Source organism: Eubalaena glacialis, chromosome 19 (assembly GCF_028564815.1).
Source record: "Eubalaena glacialis isolate mEubGla1 chromosome 19, mEubGla1.1.hap2.+ XY, whole genome shotgun sequence".
NCBI lineage: Eukaryota > Metazoa > Chordata > Mammalia > Artiodactyla > Balaenidae > Eubalaena > Eubalaena glacialis.
The window spans coordinates 61,529,506-61,547,641 of NC_083734.1; positions in this window are offsets into that span (position 1 = coordinate 61,529,506).

Here is an 18,136-nt window from a genome sequence, read left to right on the forward strand (position 1 = left end):
TAGGAGGAGGTTACATACTTATGTACTTTAATATAATATAATATGACAGTTGCTTTGTTAGTGGTAGTAACACTATTTTATTGGGGCACAATTCTATTTAGGGTAAGTGTTGTCATGCTTTTATTCTGTTGGTCACACAACATTTTCTTCTAAATGTGCTCTGAATTTGAGGAAAACTCATGCTGTATTTTTATGTAACATAAATACACATTAATTTTTTAAAAATAGAAATGCTTACCCCTCATGTATTTTTAATATTGCTAACATTGATTTTTCATTTTCTTTCCTGAAAGAACATGTTACACAAAATGAAAGAATCTATTCTCAGGTGAAAAATTTTTATATCAGCTATTCTTATAAGGTAAAAGTTTACTTATTTTTCATTCATAATGTGTTATATGTAAGTAATTCTCTATGCTACCATTTAAGAAAAATAAATATGATTATGTTATTAGTAATAAGCTTTAAGAACTGAAAACTTAAGACAACCCTTCATTTTGTATGAAATGGATTCTTTGTTATTTAGTGTCGATAAACGAATAATGAGTGTCTCATATTAAAAATGAAGAAAAAACCTGGCACTAGAATTGTTAGTAATTTATTTTTAGTATCTGTCGGGTGTTTACAAGAATGTTCAAGGAGGAACATTGACAGTTACTTGTGTTTTAATTCACATTCATATTTTAATCTTAAACTAGATATTCTTGTAGATCTTTTTATTTCAAATCTATTTTGTGAAAATACAAAGCAATCATTTTTACTTACATTTTATTACATTTAACATATTAACTTATTCCCAAATATTTAATACATATTTATCATTTTCCTTAGAATATTTGAATAAATTGATTCTCTTAACACTTAGATAAGATTTTAAATTTAATGAACCAATTTTTCTCAAGTACCTAAAGCAGCTCTTGCAAATCTAATTCATCAGATTAAGCAAATTAATAATTTTAAGCACCTTAAAAATAGCATACACAAAACTACATGATTAGAAAGCTTGCTACCACACTTGCATAAATACAGAATTCCAAAAAATCAGTAATTTAAAGTAATTTCTTTTTTTTTTTATTGGAGTATAATTGCTTTACAATGTTGTGTTAGTTTCTGCTGTACAACCATATGAACCAGCTATATGTATACATATATCCCCTCCCTCTTGGACCTCCCTCCCACCTCCACACCCCCCTATCCCACCCATCTAGGTCGTCACAGAGCACCGAGCTGACCTCCCTGTGCTCTACAGCAGGTTCCCACTCGCTATCTGTTTTACACATGGTAGTGTATATATGTCAATCCCAATCTCCCAATTCATCCCATGTCTACACACAGACCTTCCCAGGGTCACAACAGTTGCCAATAAAAGGGCCATCTCAGGTCACCGAAGTTCACCTCTTGATAACTTGAGACTAAGAGGTGGGTGATGCTGGTGAGGTTCCCCAGGTAAAGCCTGGAACTGCTCAAGGGCATAATTATAGTAAATGCTAATAACATAAGCATAAAACCTGGATCTGCCCTCAAAGAGTAAGCTGGCAACTGTTCAGGTGACTGCTTTTTTATGTTCAAGCTTTGACTTTTTGAACTTCTAGCTGTGACTTAACAGTTTCAGGTTTTTGCAACCCAGTGCTTTTTCCTAAGACAAGATATCACTTAAGTTTTATTGTCAGGTTGCATCTAAATTCGTGGTAATAGGATTTTCCAAGTTCTGTGTTGTAACTATAGTGTAACCTTCTTAGTTGAAGACTGGCTAAATGAATCCCTCACCTGGGTTGCAATTTTATTTCCCTTTTTATTTGTAATTCTTCTATGTCTCATTAACCACAATACTGTAGTCATGTTATTAACAGTGTGATATCATTATTGTTCTGCCTCACATTATCTAATTCTTATTGTCACATAATTGTAGGAAAAGATATTGAATGCTAATTCTCTTGTTTATGTATTGGCTCGTAATTTCTTTGGCCACATTATACTATTGACATTATTAAGTAATTATTATGTAATTGATACTTGTTTTCCATTGACTACATCCAAACACATCAAAAGTATGTGAAATCAAGTCTGTGACTGAATGAGATCAAAAGTGTTCTTGGTCCAGCTTTACAAATTGATAAACCCTTAATTCTAATGTCAACTATATTTCTTAATGTTTAAAGGCATTTTTGCTTTAATTTTTTTTTTGTTTATAAATTTATTTATTTTTGGCTGGGTTGGGTCTTCGTTGCTGCGTGCGGGCTTTTCTCTAGTTGCGGCGAGCGGGGGCCACTCTTCGTTGCGGTGCGCGGGCTTCTCATTGCAGCGGCTTCTCTTGTTGCGGAGCACGGGCTCTAGGAGTGTGGGCTTCAGTAGTTGTGGCTCGCGGGCTCTAGAGCTCAGGCTCAATAGTTGTGGCGCATGGGCTTAGTTGCTCCACGGCATGTGGGATCTTCCCAGACCAGGACTCAAACCCGTGTCCCCTGCATTGGCAGGCGGATTCTTAACCACTGAGCCACCAGGGAAGTCCCTGCTTTAATTTTTAATGAATAGGCAATATACACAACATGGTTCAAAATTTAAAAGTAAGAAGTAAAGACTAAAAAAGTAAGTCATCCTTGCTGTTTTGCTCTTTAAGGGAAGAATAAATCTTCCTACAAACTAAAAAATGGAAGTTCTGGTCTTCAAATATAGGCAAGTCTAGCTTTCATTTGGCTGGTTAAAGAAATACAACTTTAAAAGGGTGGTTGTAACCACTAGGTATGCATGCTTCAGAATTTACCTTCCCCAAACCAAGGCATTAGGTAGTCCTTGAGAACTGTGACGGTGTCCAAAATCTTTAAGGTTTAAGCGAAGATTGCTTTTCATGTATCATTCGTGTACTCACAAATATTTTATTGCGTGCCTCTTTTGAATCAGCACTTACGAACACTGGGGATACATAACTGAAATAAAAAATCTCTGCCCTCACAGAACTTTCAATATAGCAGAATGAGACAAACTACTAAGAAATATATATGTACATAATGCATTAGATGCTGAAAAGAGAAGCCAAGGCGTGTTGGAGTGGAGTGAATGTTGCAGGTGAGTGATGGTAACACCACACTGAGGCGGTGAGCTGGTGAGCGAGCAGTGTAGACAGAGGGACGGCAAGTGCCAAGGCTCCGAGGCAGAGCGTGTGGCGTGTGTGAGAGCAACGGGACTTGTGAGGCTTGAGTGGACCGATCAAGCTGGGGGCACTAGTAAAAGACGGGCGCAGAGAGAGATCCCTGGGGCTGTGATGGACACTGTGTGGACTTCGTGTGCGGCCAGAAGTCACGGGAGGGTTTTGAGTAGAGGAGGGACATCATCTGATATATTTGAACAGGAGCAACTTAGCTGCTGTGTTGAACGTAAAAGGGATGCAGTGATGGGGAGGGGAAGGGGGAGGAAGAAAGACCTGGTAGGAGGCAACTACATCTGATTAGACAAGAGGTTAAGATGAGTTGAATCAGGAAGTGGTAAGAAATGGTTGGATTCTCAACGTTTTGAAGGTAGAGCTAGGATGGCGCTGTGGGAAAGAGAGTCACTGGCCCCAAGTTTTTTTTTGTCTGAGCTACTGGAAGGGTGGAATTGTCCTCAGTTATTATCTCTTTGACCTCATCTTCTATTAACATCAGATGGGATGAAGAGCATGAAAGTTCAGGTTTAAGGATGTGGGGGAAAGATTGGGAATAAGTTTTAAAGTTTGAGATGCTCGTTAGACGTCTGAGTGGAGATGTCCAGTAGGTAAAGGAAATAAACATCTGAAGCAGTGTTGGTTTCGGCACGGGCTCCTAAGCTGAGAATCACAGTGGCGTAAAAAGTGCAGGATGTCTTAGCAGTAGTAAAATGGATAACATTCAGGTACGATGCCGGAAGCCAAGGATCCCATCCAGAGAAAGGAAATTCTGAGAACACATTTGAGACCCAGTGTTCTCATGTCCGCGACGTTCTGGGCTTTCTGTCTGCAGTCCCTGAATTTATGATCAGAATAGACACACTTGGGAGTTGGCATAACCTGCTTTGTCACATGTCCCCTCGGGAGAAAATATCCCTCTTTGAGAACGCCGATTTAATGCATAGATTTGAGTCGAAAATAGATTCATTTACCAAAGGTTTCCGTGGAAAAGTTATCTTTGACACATTTCTGTGGTTTTTGCATACACAGGTAACGTTCCATATTCTGCTTGAGGGCGGTGGGTTCCTGGTTCTGGTCCACTCAGATCGAGGTAGAAGACACATCTTTTAAATTCTGATTTTTAAAATATAGATGTTGTATCAGAGTTTGATAGAATCCGTCTGCAAACTTATTCTGAAGGTCATTGTGTGCACATTGGAAGGCTTCTCTTAGTGCTGTTTTGAGTTAATCTTGGATTATCTTTTGGTTATTTTGTGACCTATCTTCTTCTTACGTGTCAAGATATTTATCTGCTCCTCTTAAGCCATTTCTTAATGAGGTTCCCAATTTGGGACTGTTCGTTTTGGGGCAGGGATCACTATTTACAAGCCTTCATTATGAATATTAGAAATGTGTGCCCGAGATAAACATAACTGTCTATACAGAGCCACACGTCTGTATATCTTTGCTTACATCTTGAAGTTCAAGGTAAGAACCTTAAAAAAATCCTACTGGCTCTATTTGACTTAACAGTCATTTAAATCAACACATACATTGTTACTGCAAGATGCAAACCCCAGGATCTTGTCTTGGGCTTCCTGGATGTTCTCGTGCAGTAGGAGACGCAAAGCCTATCCAGCAGACCGCTGAGCAAATAAAATTGAGGACTGAATTGTATTCAAAAGCCACTGCAAGTGTCTCGGTCATTTTAGCATAATTGAAAGTCAAAAGAAATTAGAATGACAGCTTACAGTTTAAATTCAGAGCTGGAGGAGAATGAATCTCACACTGGAAATGTGGCAGTGCCAGGGAGTTTTTTATTCAAAAACGTTTTATCTCAAACTTCATAATTAAGGTCCCACCGCAGAGATGGTTAGACGCACAGTTTCCAATCCTGCCAGGTGTGAAAGCAGCACGGTACAGGCTGCAAGTGCCTCGTGAAGACACGGCAAAATGGGAAGCCTCTGGCCACCAGATGGCAGCAGAGGGCTGTGCTGCAGGGGCCCCGTCCCCATCCAGAAAGGGGTGGATGGAGGCAGCGCAAGCCGTGGCCCAAGAAGAGCCCAAGTTGGAGCCAGCAAGTCAGCCTGGGAAGCCGGAGCCTAAACTCCACGGAGAGAAGGGTCATCCCTGTGCTAGTTCATTTGGGAAACAGGAGACAGCAGCGTTCAGAATGTCAGAACAAAGAACAAGTGATGAGGAGCCATCCAGAGAAGTCCCTGCAGGACAGCCAGAGGTTAGAAAGGACTGGAGTTGCGTGTAGCAAGAGCTTGAGGCTGGGTTTTAAATCAGCAGTGTTAAATCTCTCCTTCGGTCCCTTTAAGGAGCCACAAAAAAGTAAACCTTTCAGGGACTCTCGAAAAGACAGGCAAGGAATCCTCTGTTAGCTCTTATACCGAAAGTAGATGTTATTGATAACCGGGATGATCGGGAGGTGGATGGGCAGAGATGGTAACACAAAACCTCCAGAAATAAGTTCTCAGGGTGTCACTGGCAATAAAGATATAATCACAGTCTGATTTTTACTGCTCCCCCTTATTTTGCTTCAAATAGTAAAACTAGTGATACCCACACATTTGAGAAAACTCAGTTTATCTTTTTCCCACATAAATGAGGACTTAAGAATGTCCATGATAATTTTCAGGCGGGAGAAAGCATCAAGATGAGTCAAAAATGTCATTTTATTGGAATATTTTTAAAGCAGGCTCAATGTATAACAACTAAGATTTAGAAAGAGTAACTGCTGACATTTATCAAGGACTTACTCTGTGCAGGGCATTGTTGCATTGTTCTATGCACTTCTGTAGGCTCATGATTCCCTGCCAGACGCATCAGAATCAGCTGGGGATTTGTTAGGCGTGTGAATTCTCAGCTCCTCCCCAGATCTACGGAATCAGAAACTCCAGGAGTGGGATCCAGCCATCTGTGTTTTAACAAACCGTCCGGGTGATCCTGATGCGGCTCAAGTCTGAGAACCGCTGGTGTTGACTATCACATTTAATCCTTACATCGACCCCGAGAAAGAAGGACGTTTATTTTCACCTTCCACTTTACAGCTGGAAACTCTGAGTCCAGAGAAGTTAAGTGATTTACCCAGTGACCCTAAGTTCCTAAGTGGCTGAGCTGGGATTTGAACCCGGGCAGTGTGACTTCAGGGCTTATATTCTCCATCCCTTCCTTCCATAAAGTGACACTTGGCCCTGTCATGGCATCTGGCTTCTGTCTTGCGATACTTGCAGAATGCTGAATTCACTAGTACGAGCCCCATGTGTGACAGGTAGACCTCTCGGGGGTGTTCACGCACTCCCACACCCAGGTGGGGTGCACGTCGCCAGAGGTGGCCAGTGGTGGCTGAAGTCCCACCATTGGTCTTGTCTTCCTGCCAAGTCAGCCGAAGATCATCAGTCAGCAGTGGTCGGTTGTGAAATGCACAGTAAAATGAGAATCAGCATTAGCTAAAGCGGCGATTTTCAGACTTGAATGCATCCATATTGCCTGCTTTGAGAAGATCCTGATTCAAGCGAAACCACAGGGGTCTGGACAAAAGTTGCGAAAGGCCTGAAGAAGGAAACCGTCCTCTGGGGTTTTTAGCAACTTCCCCTGGGAGGCTCCTGAAAATTAACTCTACCTGACTTAAATGCCATTCGGTCACTTCAATGATATAAGACACATTTGTGAAGAATCCATAATCAGAAGATTCTTTTACCGTGGTAGAGGAGTTTTACATCACTCTGAGGTGTTTGAGTGCCTGGGGTATAGTGAACGGCCCCCAGGTTGGACTGAAATTCAGTCACAAGCTTTGTAGTGGGTCAGTCTGTCAATGATTAAATTCGTTTTCTTTTGTTCTTAAATTCCTACATTGGGCCAAAGGCTAGGTTAGGAGCTGGGGAAACAGAGGTTAACGATACAGAGTCTTGACTTTACAGGGCTTAGAGTGTTTCGGGAGTTACACAGAAGTAACTGGTGTATTCCTTATCCATTTTTGCATAACGAATCATCCCCAAATGATGATTTGGATGATGATGCATCTTAAAACAACGTACATTAATCAACTCACAGTTTCTCTAGGTCAGAAATCTGAGCACAGCTTAGCTGTGTGCTTTTAAAATTAATGAGCAAACAGGGAGAAAAAAAGGCAATTTGGAGGAAGCAGAGACTGTAGAAGGAAATACCAACTACGAAAGATACAATTAATACAGCATCGTGAAAAGAAACCGGATATTATAAAAGAGTCAGAGGGTGAGACTACATCAGGAACAATGGGATTTATCCCGGGAATTCAACTTCAGAGAATCGTGAGAATTGCTAGAAAACAGAAATCGTAAAACTGTCAATCTAGCAGATTAACGGATGGTTTAGAAAATTCCTAAGTTTTCCAATCAGAATGAACAAGAGAGCTCCGCAGAGTTCAAAACTAACGTGCAAAATGAACCCTGCTCCTCCAGGCAAGCAACAATTAATTAGAAAATGTTAAAAGATAGATCCTATCACATTAGTAACGGAAACTCTGTGCTAACGTAGGAACGCATCTTGCAAAAGACACGGAAGACTTGGAGGGCAAAACATGTGACTTTTCTTGAAAGACGTTAAAAGTGACCCAAAGAAACGAGTTCCATCACGCTGCGGGGAGGGCGGGATTCACCGTGATACAGAAGTGAACTCGCTTCAACTTCAGCTGTGAGGGCACAGCCGCGAGGGTCGGGGGGAGGTCACGGGGAGGGCGTGACCTCTGGTTGACCCGCGAGCCGCCCCGCCCCGCCCCACCCCCACCCTCGAGGGCGCCTTGTGCCCGCGGGCCCCGCCCGGCGGGACTCCCAGGGCTGCGGCCCTGCCAGCGAACAGAACGCGTGGTGTGTCGTTGAGGCCCCTCGGGGAGGCCGGCATCTCCCGGGACCCCCGCCCCTTGCCCCCTCCCCGTCCCGCTCCCGAGGGGCTGCCTCTTTCTTGGCCTCTGCCCGCCCCCCAGGTTCGGCCCGGTTCCGATTCCACCCGGGAGCCCGGGAGCTGGCGAACCGAGGGCGACTCCCTCGCCCGCAGCCCTCGCTTCCCTGGCTTCGCAGACACGGCGTTGTTCACAAGCGGAGGTCGGAAGCCGCGCGCCACGGTCCCCGCCCCGCGCTCTGGTGATTCTCGAATATTCCAGACCCTCGACCAGCAAAAGGTTACGACTCCCCCCCAGAGGCTCAGCGGCTGGCTGGCACGTTTCAGCAGTCAAGTGCTTTCTGCTGAGATTGGGTCTCTGACTCGGGGGAGGATGGACGGGCCGATGGTCTCTGGACGTTTCCGTGAAGCCAAGACGGAGGGTGCTGAGCTGCCCCTGCCCCGGGGGCTTGGGTTTGCAGGGGAGACGGTAGATGCACCTGCCGGGAGCAAAGGGGCAGACCTCGGGCCCAGGACCCAGAGGGAGGAAGCAGGCTAAGGAGACGATTGAGAAAAGAGAGCTGGGAAAGGGGGCCTCCTGCACGGTTGGTGGGGATGCAGACGGGTGCAGCCGCTGTGGAGACCAGCGTGGAGGCCCTTGAAAACTAAAGACAGAGCCGCCATGGGATCGTGCAGTGCCACTCCCGGGCGTACCTCTGGAGAAGACTCTAATTCGAAAAGGTGCGCGCACCCCAGTGTTCATGGCGCGCGGTGCTGTTCGCAGTAGCCGAGACGGGGACGCTGCCTACGTGTCCATCGACAGAGGACTGGGTCAAGAAGGTGTGGCGCATACATGCGGCGGAATGCCGCTCCGCCGTAAAGAAGAATGAAATATTGCCATCTGCAGCAACATGGGTGGACCTAGAGAATATTATACCTAGGGCAGTAAGTCAGAGAAAGACAAATATTACATGATGTCACTTAGATGTGGAATCCAAAAATTAATACAAATGAATCTATATACAAAACAGAAACAGACTCCCAGGCGTAGAAAACAAACCTAGGATTACCAAAGGGAGAAGGCGGGGGAGAGGGAGAGGGAGAAATTAGGATTATGAGTTGTTTGTTTGTTTGTTTGTTTGTTTTGGATGAGTGGTTTGTGGGATCTTAGTTCCCCAACCAGGATCGAACCCAGGCCCTCGGCAGTGGAAGTGCCAAGTCCTAACCACTGGACCGCCAGGGAATTCCCAGCAGTATGGGATTAACAGATACACATTACTATTTGTAAAATAGATAAGCAACAAGAATTTACTGTAGAGCACAGGGAACTATATTGAATATCTTGTAATAACCTATAATGGAAAAGAATCAGAAAAATATACATATATAAAATGGAATCACTTGGCTGTACATCTGAAACTGACACAATATTGTAAATCAACTATACTTCAACTAAAAAAAGAAATATAAAAATATTAGATATCTGAGACGTGTACTGAGGGGGCTGGGTTAACGTCACGTAGCATGGTCATCCGTAAATCCAAGTTTGGAGGATGTAAGCATTGTGACCCTGTAGCAGTGCTGCACCGTCATCAATGCACAGAGGCCTGGAACCGAAAAGGTTGGCTCCTGTTATACACGTGGAACAGAGGCCTGTGCATTTTTTGTCACCTGTCCAAGGCACATAGCCGGTGAGCGACAGCTTGGCATATAGGCCTCAGACTTCCAACCCTGTAACCGCTTCACTGCACCATACTGGAGATTACAATCCTTAAAGTTATGGAAATAGAAAAATTATCCTTTCGGTTTAGTTACTAAGAAAGTGTGTGTGTATTATGATATAATTTTAGTTGTTTTTTCCACCTGTTAAATATTGTCAATAATGTCTGGGATTGGAGCTAGGTTAAATATTTGGTGTTTTCCTGTTCATGGACTTTTACTTCAAGCAACGAGTGGGAAAACAAGAAATGTGACTCACAACAGGGAGGGAATGCAATTAAAGTCAAAGAAAACATTTATTTCCATATTCTTAATGAAAACGGTGATCACCTGAATAGTCTCCGAGTGCTTCACCCTCTCTCTGTCCTTCACTTTCATGAGCGGTTATTAACTTGTGTACACATCCCAAGAAATGTATTGATTACAGTTAAAATCGTGTAAGGAGATTTTCAGGGTTGATAGACAGGGGTTATTTAAATTCTGAGAATGTCCAGCATTTGTAGCTAAAAAAAAAATATTCTGCCCATCTAGTCTAAACTATTAAGCTATTTAAATGAATGTTAGATATCGTTGTTTTTATTAGCGTAATTTTCACAGTGGTAGTTAAGAGTGAGTGGGTTTGGAGTCCAGACACTGTTCTGGACTCACGTATTGGCTCTGCCTTTATTTGAGCATCTGCAAATTACTTCACCTTTCAGTCTCGCATTTTGAATCTGTAAACTGTGTACAAATATAGTACCAACTTCACAGGTTTGCTTTGAGGGTAAGTAAAATAATTCATTTTAAACCCTTAGCATACCTTCTAGCACATAGGAATCAGCCAGTACAAAGAACCACTTAACTGAAGTGCAGTGAAGTCTTCGGTAAAGTTTTCTCATGTAAATTACTCTGATTTCTGAGATCCTCACTTTCTTTCTCTGTTCAACGTCCTTTCTTTTGAATCTGCTCTTTCTTGGCGTGGCTCTTGAATTTTTAATCTTTCAAAGTTAATATAGACTTACTCAGAACTGGGGGTTTTGTTTCTCCCTTTTTGAATCTGATCACTTTTTTGCATATGCCAGAAAGAGAGAGTAATAAAGAGGTACCACGTGACACACACTTAGTGACCAATCCACAGCTGCATCCGTCCTGGGGCACAATTGGACTAGAAGAAAGACCTGGGAAAAAAACAACTTATCAAGTAAAGAATGTGTTTGGCAGGCTTTTTACACACAGACAATAGCCTGTTTTCAGAAGCCAAACTGAAGGAAAACAGCTTTAAAAGAGGCAAACATTTGTGAAAAAGTCCTTGAAGGATTCTTAACTGTTCTTCTGGACAAAAAGAAACCAGTGAATCAAAGGTGCTTCTCAGTTCCTCTCTCCTGTTTTCCTGACAGTAAGTCAAACTTGTTGTTTTTACCTTTTACTCTGTACAGGGTAATTAAGGCACAAAGGACATAGCCAATGCCAAGCATCTTGACTGACATTGTTAAATTATTATATTGTTCTGATATTTCTAAATTATTCTGTATTTTATATTGTAGACCTAATGAGTGATTTAATTTTTTAAACTCAGTAAAATAGTATTTTAGCATGATAGTAAAATGGAAGATAGACTCAGAAGTGTGTGTAAATATAATTAATATTGTTGAGTGTCAGATTTACACTTCTCAGGTTGGCCGTCTGAGAATTTGCAAAGTTTAACTTCTTGGGAATGTGTATGCGTTAGGACAAGTTGCTTCTCCCTGTGGTTTCCTTTTTCATGAAGATGGGTGTTTTTCCTTAGACACTTTCTCAAGTTAGAATTTAGAGATGATTTTGGTATTTGGTAGCTTTACCATTTCTTTTTATCAAAAAAAAGGAAATCCAGCAAGTTCTCTAAACATTGTAATTTGTATATAACATCAACATTTATTCGAATGCGTTTAAGTCACCAGAGCTGTGATACCAAATGATCATCTCCAGAATTTTACATTGAAAACACAGAAGGATCCCTGTTACCCATCATGATGATCTGTACACACATCATATGCTCCAATCATACTAGCTAACCAATGTTTCTGGTTTTCATCTGTATGTATCTGACATACTTCTTAAAGGGAGACCCATGAGTTTAAAGAGGAGAAATGAGCTCTTTGCGATTCTAGGAATGACTATAAAGTGATTCAGCTTTCCTTTACTCAGTGGTTTCCTAGATGTCATCAAATAAGCATGCAAAAGCGACCCTTTCAAAGTGCAGACTGCTGCTTGCAGGCAAATCTCTGACGGACAGAAAACTGGAGACGGTTTTATTTCTGTTATACCTTTTTTTTAAAAAAACTAAGTCAAGGGCAAAGTGTGTTTTGGATTCTAAACATTACTAACATCTTATTCTCTGATTTACTTTATCTTTATTTATTTATTTATTTAAAGTTTTTACTGGGGTATAGTTGCTTTACGATGTTGTGTTAGTTATTTATCTAGGTTGTTGTAATGTCAAGATGTGGCAGAAAACTTTACTTTTGAGACAAGACACACCATAGCCTCATCTGGCTCATAAGCAAAGCCTGGAGAGAAAAGCCCACAGGCAGGATATTTTACATTCATTAATATTTTATACTCTTTAAAAACTAGTGAATGTGTGTTACTGTAATGTCAAATAAGGCATTCAACGAGGGCATCTGGGAGTATTCCTTCAAAGTGTTCAGAAGCTTTTTTTGGTAACTGGATTTTTTTTTTTTTTTTTTTTTTCCTCTTTTTCTCGCCTGGTTGTTGCTGTGTGATATTTACTGTCTCTTCTCTGGATGAACAGGACAAAATGATTAAAAAAGAGAGGCGCGTGTGTCAACAAACTCAGGCCCTTCTGTCTAAGAATTTTCTTAAAAAATGGAGAATGAGAAAAGAGAGCTTATTGGTATGGTTCACAATATATATTTCACCATATTTAGTGAATGAAAATCCATCATTTCATATTATGCCATTTTTATTGCTTTTTGATGTTCACACATTCTATGGGCTAGTTGATTTGGGGTTGTAAACATAATATTTTGCAAATGTTGCAGAATAGGATAATATTTATGTCAAAAGGTGAAATTAACTAATGGGCTCATATGTCAGTTCCTGAAAAACAAAGTAACATTTTATTGAATAGAGCTAGCCATTCTCCAAATAAGTAATCCACTTGAATCTGTGGAGTGATTCCGATTTACCCTGGGCAAACTTCGGTAGTAGGAAAAAAAGAAATAAAAAAAAGCCAGGCAAAAAGAAATCGATTTTAATGGTTGAATCATAGCACTCTACTGGCGACATTTTGATAAGATTCTGTTAATTGGTAGGGCTGGGGGAAAAAATTATGAGCAACAATTAGGGAACGTTGGTGGGATTTGTTGTGAAGACTATGCTTTTAGAAACGTAAGAGTGGTTTCAGGATCCAGATCACTGACTGTCAGCATCTTTGTGCTCTCTTTAGTTTCTAGGACAAGGACATGCACGTCAGGACAAAGAGGTTTGCTCTATGTTCCCATGAGGTCTATCTGGGGCCACCTTGGCCACAAAGAGGCTGTGTTCTGTTGAAAAATAGCCAATAACATTTCTTTTTTCTATTAAAAATTTTTTTTTTATTTTTTAAAAAAGTTTTTTTTTTTAAATTTTATACTGAAGTATAGTTGATTTACACTGTTGTGTCCGTTTCAGGTGTACAGCAAAGTGACTCAGTTATACGTAGACATATATCTATTCTTTTTCAAATTCTCTTCCCATTTAGGTTGCCAATAACATTTGGGTGGGAGCTAGCAGAGTTCACGTCATACTTAGCTCCTAAAGCAATTCAATTCTAATCTTTTAGTGGCTATGTTGATAAAGGGTACACTTACAGTGATCACCCAACGTAACCTTTAAAAAAACTTATTAATAATGTTTAAAATCTCAAAATGCAGAAATGCTGGTCCAATGAACTCACATCCTATCCTGTTCACCCACCTGCTAACATCCTGCCATGTTGGCTTCCTCTCCCCATCTCCCCTCAACTCCCCTCTTAAAATATATGACACTGGACTGCTAAAGGCTTCAGCTAGCATCTACGAAAATTAAGGGCATATTCTCCTTCATGACCGCTAGTACACTTTATAAAGTTAGCAATAATTGCATAGCATCATCGAATTCCATGTCCAAATTCAATTTCCTAGAATTGCCCCAAAATGTCTCTTAAAGTTGATTTGTTCAAGCCAGGCACCAACCAGACCAAAACTGTTCTCTTGTTGAATACCCACGTTCTGTATTTACCTGATTGCTTCTGCATTCTGTGATTTAACTCATTCCTTTCCCATCTACGTTTCTTTTTTATTTTTTTAATTTATTTTTTATTAAAACAATTTTTTTATTGAGGTATAGTTGATTTACAACCACCTACATTTCTTGCAAACAGAATTTAGATCAAAAAATTGGATTTTGACTTCAGGTTAAACCCTTTGGACAAGAATATCTCCTATGGGATGCTATGTAATTATATTACATCAATATGAGGGCATATAATCAGCAGTGGTTCTACTATTAGGGGTGCTGTATTTCTAGGTTAAGATCAGTAGACATTTTTGATATTATCTCAAAGTTGTGTGTTTTTTTGAAATGGTGTTTTCTTTAAAGGATAGATAGTAACTGGGAAAGGAAGAAAGTTGGAGGGTGAAATGACACCATGCTCAGTGACAATACTTTCTGTCTTAAAATGTGTTTGACTGTTTCCCACTGTTCTGGACCACATGATAACTTGGCTCACTTTTCTTCTTTTGTGTGCTGGAGGAGTGGACCACAGCGTCGCTTCTGGGGCTCTCTTGGTGCTTCTTTTCGGCGCTCTTCAGAGCTACTCGTTTTCATGAACAGCCGCCTCAAGTCCTGGGGCGTGGGGATAAGTTTAATGCCTTTGATCTGGTGGTGGTGGCCTACACCGAGGATAATGGATAAGATGGCTTTGGCTTCCTTTATGGAAGGCGTGTTGTTCAGTGACCCACGTTTCACTCTCATGCAACGTATTCATGTTTAAATTGAAGTTTGTTTTGCAAATTGAGTTTATTTACCCAGCCTGTGGGTTAGTGGTTTTCAACTGGGGCAGGATCCTCATTTCATATGTGGTGGAGGGGTTGCTGTGGACCTGCAAGTAAGGGCGCCTCTCGAAGGGAAATAGATTTAACCGGGGGGCCTTTTAAAGAGCATCCACACCTTGCACCCTCTCGTCCTGGAAATCTGTGGTGTTGTGAGTCATTATTATTGTGCGTATGTTGCATGCTCCAAAAAGTAGGGTTGGAGCAGGAAAACAAGGTTGGACCCTATGCTAGATGACTGCACACTTTACCCCTGGCCACTTTGCACCGTTCTTTTTTCCTTCATTGCAGCTTCTGGAACTCTGACTTCTGCACGCCTCGCTTCCCCACGCTGGGCACGGGCTCTCCTGCCCAGACCTGGCGCTCCGTGCATTCTCCGTGTGGTCCCTGACCTCATCTCTTTGTAACCCCGGAAGCATTTACACGAGCCTCGGGGACTGATCTGTGCTGCACGCAGCAAGCCGTCTGCTGCTTCCAGCCCCGCGTCTCAGGGCTCATCGGATTCTCTCCTTTTCTTATAGAAACACCCAATGCCAGCTACGAGGCCGGCCCCGCCTGGTCACAGCGCCTCTTTCACCGTCTCGTTCTGTATTCTTCTAACTCTTGCTGTTCTGACCTTGACAGCATTTGTATAACCTCTAGAGAAAAGTCAGTGAAATTTGCATTGTCCTCCTAAAAGTTTCACGGCCTTACTCTATGTTGGGAAGGATGAGTAGTTTTGGAAGATGTAGCCACCCTATGAAAATGAGTATCTTTTTCTTCTTCATGTAGACATCACCCTGCATGAGATTTAAACACTGTGCTAAAAGGAATAAAAATGTTAGGACATAAAACATGCAAATATAAAAAAGTATTAAAAAGGAGGCCATAAATTGGACTTCGTAAATTATTAGCGGACTTATTAACCACCTGTTGGGCAGATTGCTTCTGCAGATTGTAAGCCCATTCATTATAAATGTTGTGTGAGCTTAATTCTTAAGTTAGTGTCCTTGACTCCAACAAAATCTCTGTGGGTTCTAACTTCACTTCTGATTTTTGTACTCTGGTTCTTTGCATGCAATTTATTTCTACTGGCATACTATTTTCACATGATAGAAATCAGTTTCTAATCTTGGCAGGGAAAAACCCCACCAAATTCTCAAGTATTTTTATTGGTTATTTAAAATACTTTTTCTTTCTAATTTTAAAATTATTTTAATTACCAAAGTAATAGCCAGCCTAAAAAAGTTAAGCAATATAAACTTGTATGAAGCAAAAAATGAGAGCTTTTGCCTTCATCCTAGCCACCATTTCCTTCCCTATAAACTTGTGTGTATCTTTTTTGGATAGTATGCACACAAACATACACATGGTCACATATATAGACATATATTACTCTATGCACATAGGCACACAAACTCAGTTTTTATTTACTTAAATGGGGATTACGATTACGCTAAAGAATATGCTGCCAGTTGGTTTTTTAAAAACAATACAGTTGACCCTTGAACAACAGGGGATTTAGGGGAGCCCACCCTCCAGGAAGTCGAAAATCCAAGCAATTTATAGTCGGCCCCCTGTATCTGTGTTTCCTCAGCATCTGAGGTTCCTCCACCCACCGTTCTGCCTCCTCAGAGGCAACCGATTCCTGGGTAGTGTAGTAATGCAGTTACTTTCGAAAACAATGCACATATAAGGGGACCCGTGCAGTTGAAACCTCCGCTGTTGAGGGTCAATGGTGTATCATTCACATCTTCTCACGTATTCACACTGAACTTAAAACAATAGGAAAGACTTTCAGCCCTTCACTTAGAGGCACCTCTTTGGGATAGTATATAACACCAATAATTTTATGGGAAATCTAAACAATTGCAACTTGGTTTTGTGTCCTCTAGTAATAAGTTTATATGATTGATTATATTTTTTTACACATGGCAGGAAGAACAATCGTTGGGACTCCTGATGAAGAAACCATGGACATAGTACTTGCAAAAAACTACTCTGAAATGGTGGGAATTGTGTTCAATGATACTCATATTGGCTGAAGTTTAGTTGGGGACATAGGATCCCAGTTATGAGAGAACACTTTGAATACTCAGGTAACTACATGAGAATTGATTCCAGTCTTTTTTGCTACTTCATCAAATCCCCTATTGGGAATGACTGATAGAAACATTAATAAAATCAAGAAAAGAAGTAATATACTTTTTGTTCCTGAACTTCATGGTAAGTTTTTATTACAGAATGAGTCTCACTACTGTGGCAGCCATTTACTAATGTTCTTCTTTCTTCCAGTTTTGCAGCGTGCTTTAGGAATGCTTTAGGTTGTGTAACCGTGGACTTTGAGCAGACATTCAGATGTTTCACTTTAGAGCCGAAGTTAATGTTTTAATGCCATTCATTGATTCCAGTGCATAATGCTGGGAATGCTTTTCTTCCTCTTTAAAGAACATTGTTGGGCTATGCATGATGAAATTTTTTGTTCCTTCACAACATACTGGCAAAGAGGGTTTGTGGCTTTTCAAACCGCAATTAATGCTGCAATTATTGAAGTAACTGCCTATTTTAAATCTTCTGTATCCTTCCCTCACTTGTAGTCTCTCCCTCCTCTTCCACCCTACCCCTACACTCTTAGGAGATGATGCTTTGCCTCTCATTCTTAGAGGAAATAGAACCTGTAGTATGGGAACACTCCCAAACTTCCCAACACAAACCCTGACAAGCTATGGACGTACTCTCTACACCCACCCTTTTCCTCAGTTCAAAGGCTGGAAACATTATCCCTTCAACATTATCAGGAAAGCTGCACAATGGATTTTTCCCTTCTGTGTCATCTTTCTTCAACTTCCCCCTTTCAACTAGATACTTCTCTTCAGTATTTAAAATTATCAGTTTCTTGCCTTATTATCAAAACCTTCTCTCATCCATGTTTCCTCCTCAAGCAAATACTCTCCTTCCCTGTAACATCTCCACTTCTTGAAAGGGTTGCCTTCACTTAAGGCTCGACTCAGCTCATTATAATTTCTATTCCCACCACACCACCAAAGTGAATTTTTCTGAGGTCAGTAACAACTCTCATGTCAATCAACAAGTGACATTTTCTTTCCTTGTTTTACTTGATCTTTTAGCTAAATATCAGCATTCACCTGGCTTTCTTTCACTTTTCTAGCCATTCCTTCTCAGTCTTCTTGCAATCTTATCCATCGTTACACTTCCACCTCTTTCAATCTGCAGTTCCACAAGGTTCTATCCAAGGCATATTTCTCCACCCTATATACTTTCTCTACACAATGTCATCCATTTACATAAATTTAATTACAGTTTACATGCTGGTAACTCCAAGAACCCTGCTTCAACTTGTTGACCAACAAACTTTTCCTGTAAAGGACCAGATAGCAAATATTCTAGGCTC